General features: G+C 37.4%; 2 pseudogenes; both read right to left on the bottom strand.

Moving 5' to 3' along the window:
- Nucleotides 1-2,645: 2,645 nt before the first annotated feature.
- Nucleotides 2,646-6,001, bottom strand: LOC132316585 (L-type lectin-domain containing receptor kinase IX.1-like; annotated as a pseudogene).
- A 5,200-nt stretch (nt 6,002-11,201) lies between these two features.
- Nucleotides 11,202-11,300, bottom strand: LOC132267972 (small nucleolar RNA R71; annotated as a pseudogene).
- Nucleotides 11,301-12,053: the final 753 nt, after the last annotated feature.

Here is a 12,053-nt window from a genome sequence, read left to right as displayed (position 1 = left end):
AATTTTTTTTTTTTTTTGAACTTCTTTAAGAGTATATAACTCATCCTCAAAACGTGTCAGTCTACACTGAACATCCTGGAAAGGGCATTCATAATATAATCAGTGCTTAAACAATCACTTATCAATAACTTGTTATTAACCATTAAACTTTGGAGCTAGTGATGTTTTAGAACAAAGTCGGGTTACCATTACTGGTGACTTTTAAAAAAATAAGGTTTTAGCCCTCATTCCACTAGATATAATTTTTCACTAGATCTCGAGAGTCCCATAAAAGAATTTATCAAGTCATGACTTCCAAAATATCATCTTTAATTTAGTCATTTTGACGTTCTCATTTGTCAAACCAATGTGTTTATAGACATTTTCTTGTACTTTATACTTTCGTATAACTAGCATAATGCAAAGAAATAGATAACACCAGTTGTGGCCACAACTCTATTTATTTATTTTTAAATCATAATTCCCATCCATTCAAGTTCTTTGCCTACTTTACTAGTATTTAAATCTAAATCATTATAGATGCAATACTTGCATTTTTTTTTTTTTCCAGTCCAAAACCAACTCCTCTTCAATATTTTATTTTATTTTATTTTTTTTTTAGTATTGTACAATACATAGCATATATTAATGCTATATTTGCATCAACATCCTCAAGTTGTGCAACTTCTATGCCAAGATTTTAAATCGGCATTTGTCACCAATTATTTACGCAAGGCCTATAACTTGCAAGCACCTTCATCTTTGTAACTTTGAGAAGCTAAACATTACCCCCACATTACAAGGTATTGCATAAAAACATGTTACTCATATATCAATTATCCATCATGCATGACAAAACAATTTCATGCTTCTTAAGTAAATAAATCAACCAATAAATATATCATTTATATATAGCAGCAAGTAACAGAACTAGTAACCAATTTCACTAATATATAGGTGACTATCACACATATCCATTAATTACTAACGGTTCATCAAACTCAACATAATATCATATGCACACATTTTTACATAAATAAAATGCATGGAGTGAAGCGTAAAATCAAATTTGAGACATACCCAAAATATAAACGACGTACATAGTCACTGCAACCAGACTTTCTTAATGTAAAGTCACGTATGGATTAGATCTCACTTAATCTTTAAAACTCTGTCTGAACATAGAAATTTAATTAAAAATCAAATTCTAAAGATATTTGAAGCGTCAGTTACCTTTACATGCAGATTTGCAAAGAATATATATGTCGTCACAAATTTCCTTCTTACAAATAAGACCTTAAGATTGTCGAGGCAAATACACGAGATCAAAGAAGAAAGAATGATTTGTGGCTTTGACGCGTGTAGTCACTTTCCTTAAGGTGTTATTTGCCCCCATTGTATTGAATTTGCTATCGGGTTCCATAGCAAAACACCTCCACGATACAACAAAGCTGGAATCTACCGTTACAATATGAAGAATTCCCTTAAACATTTTATTGAAACTGTACGTTGTAAGAATGACTGAATATAGAATAGGAGAGAATATAGTAAGGATTATACTTATATATCAAATCTGAATTAGCCACGACCTATTTTTAAAGTATGTAGGGGTGTATACAACAGACATGACTCTTGGTGCAGAGGTTGTGACCTTTAGCCCAATTCAAAAGTCATGTCTCTTTGTAGAAATCCAACAGATGTGACTGTTGGTATAAACCAATTAAAGAGACGTGACGTTTGGTACATTCACTTAACTATCTGTCTCTCACTCCATATATTTATTTGTGTGTGTGTGTGTGTGTGTGTGTGTATATATATATATATATATATATATATATTACAATATATTCAATAACGCTTGATTCGGATGTGTCCGGGTGCGTCATCCCCGGTAAGTAGGGTGGCCTGACCGTAAACAAGGGCGCTACGGGTTCTGCTGGAGAAGAATGTTACAAGGGGAGACGTGTCCCACATCCAATCTGGATGAAAATTGAAATAAGTATAAAAATGTTAAGTATTAGTCCTATCTAATATGTACTTTTGGTCGAATCGCAAAGCATTCCCCATTACACTTACCCACTTGAACCACCCACTTGAGCCAACCCTTGAAGTTATTCTCCAACAAAAATTATCCAGAGTGATATCTCATTTAAAAGTTGAGAATTTAAATTGCCTTTAGGTGTTTGAATTATTTAAGAGGACTCAATATGGCATGAAAACTAAGATTTATTTTGATACTTCTACTGCAAGTAACACAAAATTACAAATTTCAACATGAATGAATGTGAAATTATGGAGCATCCAATATGGAGTAGCTCATAAAAAATGACTAAAAAGTCGTCTTTAAAAATATATTTTAAAAAAAAAAGAAGCTTTTTTCTTTTTTGGGTGGTGAATCATCATATAGGAATTGACTTTTGCTTGAATTATGGTTTTTTGCATAATCACCAGTACCATTGTACTCGTTTTGGCACCTTAAGTAACATAATAAACATTAACCAAACTACTAAATTGATTACCAACATAACAACAAATTTAACATTTGGTACAATGATGAACGCATACACTTGCTAATTACTAAAAAACAACATACAATAAAGCTCTAATAGAAGGATACACAAGACCACCCTTTTATAATGTACACACAAACTGAAAATACCACTTGTTTAACGACCTTCTTCAATGCTGGTATTAGTTATAAAAAGTTCACCAGAACTAACCGTTAGTGCGCTAGGTACATGATACATAGGAACAGGCATCTTCATTGGAAGATTGGGAATTGCTGCTTCAAAATTAAGAACTTGAATTGCTTGCCTTATCGATGGCCTGAGATTCCAATCAGGGTGAGCACACCACAGCCCAATAATAATCAAGCACTCGAATTGTTTCGCATCAAAATCCCTTTGCAGTCTCTTATCAACAGCTGCAAGAAGATCTCCTCTTCCACAATGGTCCCAAACCCACTCCACCAAACCAATTTTAGACTTCCCATCCATTAGATCCACCGATTTTCTTCCGCTAGCAATCTCTAATGCTACCACCCCAAAGCTATAAACATCGGACTCTTTACTGGCCTTACCGGTGCTTATGTACTCGGGTGCCAAGTACCCTAAGGTCCCTGCCAATCCAGTTGTTTCGGCACTTTACTCATGGTCCACTAGTCGAGCCAAACCGAAGTCTCCAAGTTTGACATTAAAGCTCGAATCAAGCATTATATTGCTTGACTTAATGTCACGGTGCACCACACATTGCTCCCATTCTTCATGAAGCTAGAGCAATGAAGAGGCCAAACCAAGAGCTATCTTGTATCTCACATCCCATGTGAGAGTGTTTCTCTTGCCGAAGAGGTGTGAATCAAGGCTCCCATTAGGCATGAACTCATATACTAGTATGAACTCGCCTTTATCATGACACCAACCAATGAGTTGCACCAAATTTCGATGTCTCAACCGGCTAATGATCTTCACCTCAGTTATGTATTCTTTCTTCCCTTGTCTAGACCCTCTTGAAATCTTCTTAACAGCCACTGCCATATCTAATTCATTAAGACACCCTCTATAAACACCCCCAAATCCTCCTTCCCCCAATTTCCTCTCATTGGAAAAGAAGTTAGTAGCTGAAGCAAGATCTCCATAAGAAAACCTTCTTGGACCTGCTCCTCTTTCAAGATCCTCATTCATCAACGTTAAGTTCATCGCCTCTGGTGTCCCCTCTGTATACTGTGATCTCTTTTTTGAAAAAACCACACAAGTTATTATTCCTCCAATGATCGAGATACCCAATATTGATACTGTCAACCCTAATATTAACCATATTTTTCTCACTTGGTTCTTACTCGTCTCTTTTATATCTAAACTCGAGCTGAACTCCCATGACTGGATGTAATTTTCCTCCGAGTTCTCACCAGTGGCAGCTGAAAATCCAATTATAACCCACTCAGGTAGAACCTTCATTAGGTCAATTTGGTATGAAAGACTAGAATTCTCTCGAAAATTAGGGTTTGCCTCATAGGACCAAAACACACTCAAATTCCTAGTAGTAGCATTGTAAGTGATCCAAACTTCAGCAGTGTCTCCACTATGCAAGCTCGCATTCCACCGGGCAGTCAGGCTGATGTAATCGAGTTGTTGTTGATCCCTACATGCTCGTACAAAGGATTTCACTGCGGGTTAGCATAAGAGTCGAACTCAACGTGGATGATCCGGTTCTGGGCTGAGTCACTGGTACTGGTGGTGTTGAAAAGGCCTAAAAAGCCACTGGCTGAGTTGGGTGGGATTTGAAAACCTACTGGGGCAAGAAAGAAGGCAATGCCGTGACCGTATTGAGATTCACCTTGGGTGTTAATAATGAAAGAGAAATGAGTAGAGAAGTCGGTGACCTTTCCTGAGCCGGAGTCCCAGAGCCGAAACCTCACCCCATATATAGCTCAACCAACACGACATGTTTAGGCATTTTCGTAATTCAATGAAATTGCCCCAACCGAAGGTTTTGCATCTCCATCATAGAGTATGCTGGTCACATCAGAACCAAACCCTGTTATATTGAAATGAAGTGAATTAGAAAATGGGAAAAGAAAGGATACAAGTGAGAAAAGGAGAGTAATATGTGCATATAGAGATGTAAATGAAGTTGGAAAACTGTAGGCAAGGGTAGCCATGAGAGAGAGAGAGAGTATGAGTATACATAGAACTGATACTTGAAACCTTATATACTGTAGAAATCTAGTATTAACCTTATATATTGTCTAATATGTAGAAGAAACTGGTAAACAAGTTCCAGATAATATACAGAATGACCGAGCAGAATCTACAGTCCGCACAATAGAATCAACAGTTAATCCAAAAAAATAATAATTAAAATAATTAAAAAAACAATTTTGTTTATGAGTTTGAACAACCACGTCAGGGAATGCTCTAATTCTACATCTACTTGAAATCTATTTTATCTTTTGTGCCTAACGTGAAGTGACGGGCAAATAAGTAGATTTAATAGGTTTTATTATCTAGACAGATTGAGAGAGAGAGAGAGAGATTTGACATTACATATGTATTAATTGCATGTGTTAAGAAAGAAAGCAACGTACAGTCAACAGAATATACTCGAGGAATGTTCCAGTCAATTTTTAACGTACTGTTCTCTCCAACTTCTACAGAACTTGTTGTTCACGATCTATGAATATATTTATGATGCTCATTCTTGTAGATAACAGACAAGCTTGTTTTGTTTGGAATAATATATTTGTTTTTGTTCTTTTTTATCCTCGGTGTATAATTATCTGGGCATTTCAAAATGCTATACTTATATTGAGTATAAGTTGCAGATGAGATTTAATTGTGTATGTGCAGAATTTCTCTTATCCAAAAAAGAATTAGAGAAATAATACAACTCACTCAAGAAAAATAAACATTAACAATAACTATTGATAGAAAAGCGTATAGTGCTCTATATCCATTATTGGAGGATTAAGCCTCTATTTATATACAAAAATGTGGTGGAATTATGATTCGACTCGCCTTACTTGTCCTTTAATTCATTTCATATAGATCATTCTTTACAAGTAGAATTCTTCCATTTTACAATTCTTTCCATGCCAGACTTTCCCTTCATAGAACTTTCCTTCTATGTTGAATCATTTGATTAGCAGGACTGGTTCCTTCTTTAAATGAACTTGGGCCAAATGCGACTTGGTCCAAATGACTTTATTAATGGGCCGAAAGTTCAACATTAACGATCTTGGGCTGTCGGCGACTTTATCTGGGCTTGAGCAAGGCTGGGCTTTTGTAACCCATCAAGATATTAAAAATACAACTTCTATTATGGCTACGTCGATGACTTTATTGGAAGGGGATTTTTCCCTCCACACTTTGCCCCAATTCCTTCTTTAATTGGACTACGACTCCTAATTAAAAGGAAATTGAAGTTGTACAGTTGTCAATTTTACAAAAGGTGGTTCAAGAGGTGTCCATTGCGATTGTGACCAAAGAGCTTCCTCAAAACTTGCTTTCGCCCTTGCTGCGTTCATTGCACTCACTGTGTTCCTTGCTTCGTCGTGACTCCAGGTTAGTTCTTCACCAATTTCTTTGATTTCATACCATGAGCACCTCACCCACTCACGACCCTATAGAAATTGTAGACTCTGAGTCTACACCCTCGTCTTCCCCTAGTCTCATTAGGTTTCTCCTCCTAGGGTTTCTAACCCTCCTGAATCCATAAACGATTCGACCATGCGAATGGGTGATTCTCTTCCCCAAGTTGAAGTGTCTACTTCCGGCGGATCAAATAGTATTTTCTCAAAGAATGAGAGAAAAATGATTCTGTCCATTCGGCGTATCAAGTTCACCATCCAATATATGATGGAGGAATTTGAAATCCCTGAGGAGGTAGAAATTGCTGAGTACCCTAAGAGAGTCGATTTCACTTCAGGTGAAGGGGTTGAGGAGAATGAGTTACTTTTATCAGTTGGGCATCTTCATGCTCTTCGTTTTCCTCTTCACCCTTTCTATCATTTAATTTTCAATAGGTTAGGTATTGCTCTTCAAGTCAACCCTAGCTTTCTTGGAATAGTCTCGGCTCTTCTTGTTCGTCCAAGGCTAGAGAGTCTTGACTTAACTCTCACAGACCTCTTGATTATTTATTCCATCTCCAGACATGGGACTGAGCCTGACCGTTTTTATTTTACTTCTTCTCACTAGCAAAGGATTTGCACGGACCTCCCTTCCTCCGAGAAAAGGTGGAAAGAAAGAATGATAATTGTTAAGGGGAACTAGTTTGTGTCTTAGTCGAGTAAACTCCCTATTCCTCTCAAATTTGGGAAGCTAGGTATAGATTATTTTCCCTCTCTTCATAAGAAGTGCTCTGGTTGCTTCCTATGTTAAGTTTTACTCTTCGTCACACTTACGAATTTCTTGGTGTTTTTTCAGCTACATTTCCCTCCTCTACAACAAAGAAAAGGCTTGCCTTTCTTGATGAACAAGTTTGGAGTCATCCTCCTTTTGTTGAGGACTTGCTTTCTTCATCCAACCTTAAGGAAATCCCCTCCAGTGCTTCAGCTGCTGATCTTATGGATTTAGCACTCCCTTCCTTTGATAGCTTCCCTCTTACTGACGAGGAGAAAAAAAGAGCTGAAGCGCTTAAAAAGAAGGCGGCTGAGGACCAGCCCCTTGTTGTTATCCGTTTAACTGAGCAGGAGAAGGAGTTTGAAGAACCTCCTCTAAAAAAGAAAAAGCCGAACACTCCTTCAACAAGCAAGGGTAACGGTGTCAATTCTTTTAAGAACAAAGGGAAGAATGCTGAAGAAGCTGACCCTGAAGAAGAGGTTAGGGCTTTTGTCTTAGCAGAGGCCGGAGAGCCTTGGAGGCCCACTTTCTCTAGAGCTAACAAGTCAAATTTTCACTCTAGAGATTCTATAGTCACGGACGCCTTTGTAGCTCTGGCTGTAGCTCGTGGAATATGGCTACCCAAAGATAAAGAAATTATTGGAAAAATGGGACTAGACCAGCTGCTTCCTTCTACCATTGTTCGTGCTATAAAGGTTTGTACCTTCCCTTTTCTTTGATGTTCACTTAACTTTCCCTTTACATTATTTTACACTATTGTTGATTTGTGTAGAACATGTACTATACTATGACCCTATGTGCCATTGCTGAGGCCCAATCAATCTTCATTCAAAAAATGAAGAAGGAATTGGAAGCTGCTGAGAAGAAACTCTCCCAGTCACTTAAAGATGCAAAGATGGCTAACAACGCCAAAGACACAAACAAGAGTCAGCTTGCATCTGCTGAAACTAACGTGGAGGAGTTGGAGGCTGAGAACCTTCGGTAGAGGGATGCGGTAAACACTTGCACAACTATTGAAAGCAGATGTAGGAGCGCTACTCCTTCTTAGTGCGTCTATCAACTGCGAAGGCCTTCCGGTCCGACTTTAACCAAGGCTCAGGTGATAAATTGAAAGACCCAGACGCTTTTGATGCTGACATAGGGGTGTCTTTTCCTAATGCCGAGGGTCCGAAGGCCCAAGAAGCTAAAGTATTGTTTGCTAAGATGGTGAAGTCTCATCAAGGGGATCTTCCAACGCTGAGTTCATCAGCTACACCGGTTCCAAGCCCCTTACTTCCTTCAGCCTCAAACCCTTTGATGAGTGCTGAAAAGTGCGCATTTAAACCCGTTAAGCTTAGGTATTCTAGGACCTTTATCTATCTTATTTTCCCGCTTTGGATTGCTTTCATGTTATTTCTGTTTTCAGGCACTTATCCCCAAAATAAGTTAATTCAACTAAATAAAAGCATAATTAAAGCAATCTTAAGATGAATGAAAGAAAGGAGCAAAGTGGAAGCAAAATGAAGCAAGTGGTGGAATTTCAGCAAAGTTCGATCGATCATAGAATTTCTTCGATCGATCTGACATAGATCGATCAATGCACTCCAAGATGGATCCAAGCTCTTTTGTACTTATCCAAAGATCCCACAATGTTCGATCGATCCAACATTTATCAGATCGATCAAAAAGATTCCATCTTATCCTGTTGTACCACCCCACCCACCAGTTTTGTCTCTTTCCCAAAATATCTTTCAAAAGTCTCAGATTTGTCTTTATCCAAAAAGGCGCCGCCATGGGAGGATCGATCCAGCTAACGTTCGATCGATCTCAGCATAGGTTCGATTAATCAAACCCTCTCAAGTACGAATTAAATCAATTTCCAGCACATTAAAAGTTATCTCATGGAGCAATCATTGGAGGAGCCTTTGTGTACGAGCCTAGAACATTGGGTGTGACATTTGAGCTACCTATATAAGGATTATGAGCCACTTTTACATATATGTTTTTTTAGATACAATATTTGATATCATTCTTACAGAGGAAGAAAAAAGAAGAAGAGGCTAGAGACACATTCTTAGGAAATCTTCCATTTACCTCAAGAAGAAGAGCATTTCTACCATGGAGATAGCCTTTGAGGATTGGAGGACACCATCCATGAGTGGCTAGACATCCTCTTGGGGCTAGAGTTAACCCTAAGCATGCCTTCTTTACCTTGATTTATGTATTTTTGAGGGGATTTCTGTTGTAATACATGTTTTGACATTTTTATATACATAAATCTTACTTATTCAATGATTTGTGTGGTTTAATTCTTCCAATTGATCATTTCATCCTATCTATATGTCTATATATGCTAGAATAGATGTTCATGTGTTTATCTCTAGCTCTTGTGTTGTTGATGCATGTCTATGTGTGTTGATGCTATAGATCTAGAGATTGTCAAGACATAGTGCTTAATAGAATGCTCTTGTAATTTATTTGATAGTTCATACTCATTTCTTAATGGATTGTGCATCTCCCTTAGTTTAATTAGTTTAATTTTTATGTCATTAGCTTAGATGTAGTGTAGTTACCTTAGTTGTTAAATGAGATGACAATCCACGCTTGTTGTTTGATGTTCCATAGTTATGAATACAAGTAGTATATTTCTCTAATCATGTGATATGTTTGGATTGTGAGCTTAAAGGAAGGATTAATGGCTTAGTTTGATATATTGTGCTATTCATTGTGTTGTTTAGACAATATATACTTAATTGGTGATCCATGCTTGTTAAAACAATCACACACACTCACTATTGTTGCAACATATGTTTTCCCCCTCATTAATTATGAATTGAGTGTATAGAAAGGTAATGATTAATGGTGACCTTTAAGTCCCAAGACCTTTCTCTCTTGTTTTCTCTATCCTTTAATTTCTTGTTTTATATTGAGCTTGTTTAGTCTTAATTGTAGTTTAATTAACCAAACCAACCACATTTTGATCACTCGACCTATTAATCATAATCTTGTTTCTATAGTAATACGACCCACCAATCCCTTGGGACGATCCCTACTCACCCTAGCAATATTTTTAGTTAGAGGTAGTAGTGGCTTTTATAAATTTAAAACTTGGCCACATTGCACAATCACACTCTTAGTTCATCTCTTTGCAAACTTTTGGTGCAACGCGATGGCAACCACCAAGTTTTTGGCGCCATTACCAGGGATTCAAATTGGCAACGTCGTGTTTTGGAAACAAATAGGAATTAGTACTCTTTTGATCGTGTCTTTACTTTATTTTTATTTTTGATTACTTATTGTGTTGGTTCTTGTTTGACTAGGTACATTGGGCTAAGGAAAGTGACAAGAGAGTATTCTAAGCAAGGAGCTAAGCAAAAGAAAGAAAAAAGCTAAAAATCTAAAAATTTGCAAAGCTAAAGTTTGAAAAATAATTTGAAGTGCTTAAGGACCCTTTGTGAGCTCTTCCTAAACTCAATCTCTAGTTAAATCGTCGGCCCGCGTAGAGGCTTGTTTTTCATTTCTAGATAAATCGTGAGCCCGCGTGGAGGCAATTTACTTTTCTTGCATAATTGTTGAAAGCATAGGAGTATGGGATCATTGTATGTGGAGGAAGTTTGTTGATAGATTTGTTGCGAAGGTGAAGTGATTGCTTACTATTCGTTGCTTGTTTGTGTTTTGTTTGTGCATGCATGGTCAAAGATCATTAAATCCTACTCTTGTCCTACTTAATTTTCATCTTGAATCCGTTATTCGAAAGCCTAGGTGAAGAGGTAGTTCTAGTCATTCTATTTCATTAATGGAAGACCATAATAAGGACCATGTGGAGGACCTTGGTCACATAGACCAACAATATATCCTCCACCCCAATGTGCATCACGACAACATCCAAGTTCCATTAGGCATGCCGATGCCATTCATTTACCCACCACAACAACAAGGCCTAATCCCATTAGGAATGCCTTGACCAATGTATGCTTCACAACCTCCCATAATCCAAGGTAATTAAGGTGCTCATGTAGCACCACCAATTGTAAATCCCCCTCTTGTTTTGCGTGATCATTATGTGCCAAATGAATATAATGCACCCACATGCATTCAATTGTCACCATTTAGAGCACATCACTATGAGATTAAACCATAAACCATTCAAATGCTTCCTAACTATCATGGACTTCTAAGTGAAGATCCTTACAAACATTTGGATGAATTTCTTGAAGTGTGTTCTACCGTGAAATACACGGACATGCCAGAAAAGATTTTAAGACTTAACCTTTTTCCATTCACCCTTAAAGACAAGGCAAAATATTAGTTCAACAATCTTAAGCCTTTTTCGATAACTTCTTAGGCAGAAATGCAATAAGAGTTCTTGAAGAAATACTATCCGGTTTCTAAGACCAATGCCATGAGAACCTCAATTCGAGAGTTTTCACAAGGGGATGGGGAAACATTTCATGAAGCATGGGAGCGCCTAAATGAGTTACTTAGGAAATGTCCACACCACGACATACCCAAATGGCAATTAGTTCAATGTTTCTTTGAAGGTTTGTCGGATAATTTCAAAGAAATGTTTGATGCTTCCATCGGTGGCTCTTATATTGATAGGCATAAGGATGATGTGTGGCATCTTTATGAAAGCATGAGCTAGAATTCAATGCATAGATCATTATCTTCCAAGAATGGTAGAAATTCAAGTGGAAGGAAAAATGTTGGCTTATATCAAGTCGACAACTCTAATGAAATAGCCGCCGAGATGAAATCATTCTCTCAAAGTTTTGATCAATTTTTGATCAACCAAAACTCGGCAAACCAAGTGTCTTCCTCCCCTAATCATGTTTATCATCCATCTAATGAATTGTGCATGATGTGTTCTAGTGTCTTACATTCTACTTCCAATTGTCCCTATAGATATGTCCAAAATGAGCATTATGAACAAGTCAATGCAACATTTGTTAATCAAAGGAACAATCCTTATAGCAACAATTACAATTCTAGTTGGAGGAACCACCCGAATTTCTCTTGGAAAAGCCAAGGGAAAGGCTCAAACCCTCCCCAAGGTGGTTTTCAAGGGAAGTATATTCCACCTCCAATGCAAAGCCAAGGATCCCAAAGATTTAGATCGTTATATCAATCACATGGAAACCAATTCTCTAATTCTCATTTTCCAAATCAATCATATTCTCAAAGAAATTCTAGAAGTCCTGCTTTTGAGGAAAAAGTTTTAACTGCTTTGGGCACTCTAAAGGTGAACACTCAATTGCT

Source organism: Cornus florida, unplaced genomic scaffold (genome assembly GCF_030987335.1).
Source record: "Cornus florida cultivar Cherokee Brave unplaced genomic scaffold, ASM3098733v1 CherokeeBrave_3.0.0_Hap2_Chr07, whole genome shotgun sequence".
NCBI classification, from domain to species: Eukaryota; Viridiplantae; Streptophyta; class Magnoliopsida; order Cornales; family Cornaceae; genus Cornus; species Cornus florida.
This window is presented reverse-complemented; position numbering and strand designations above follow the sequence as displayed.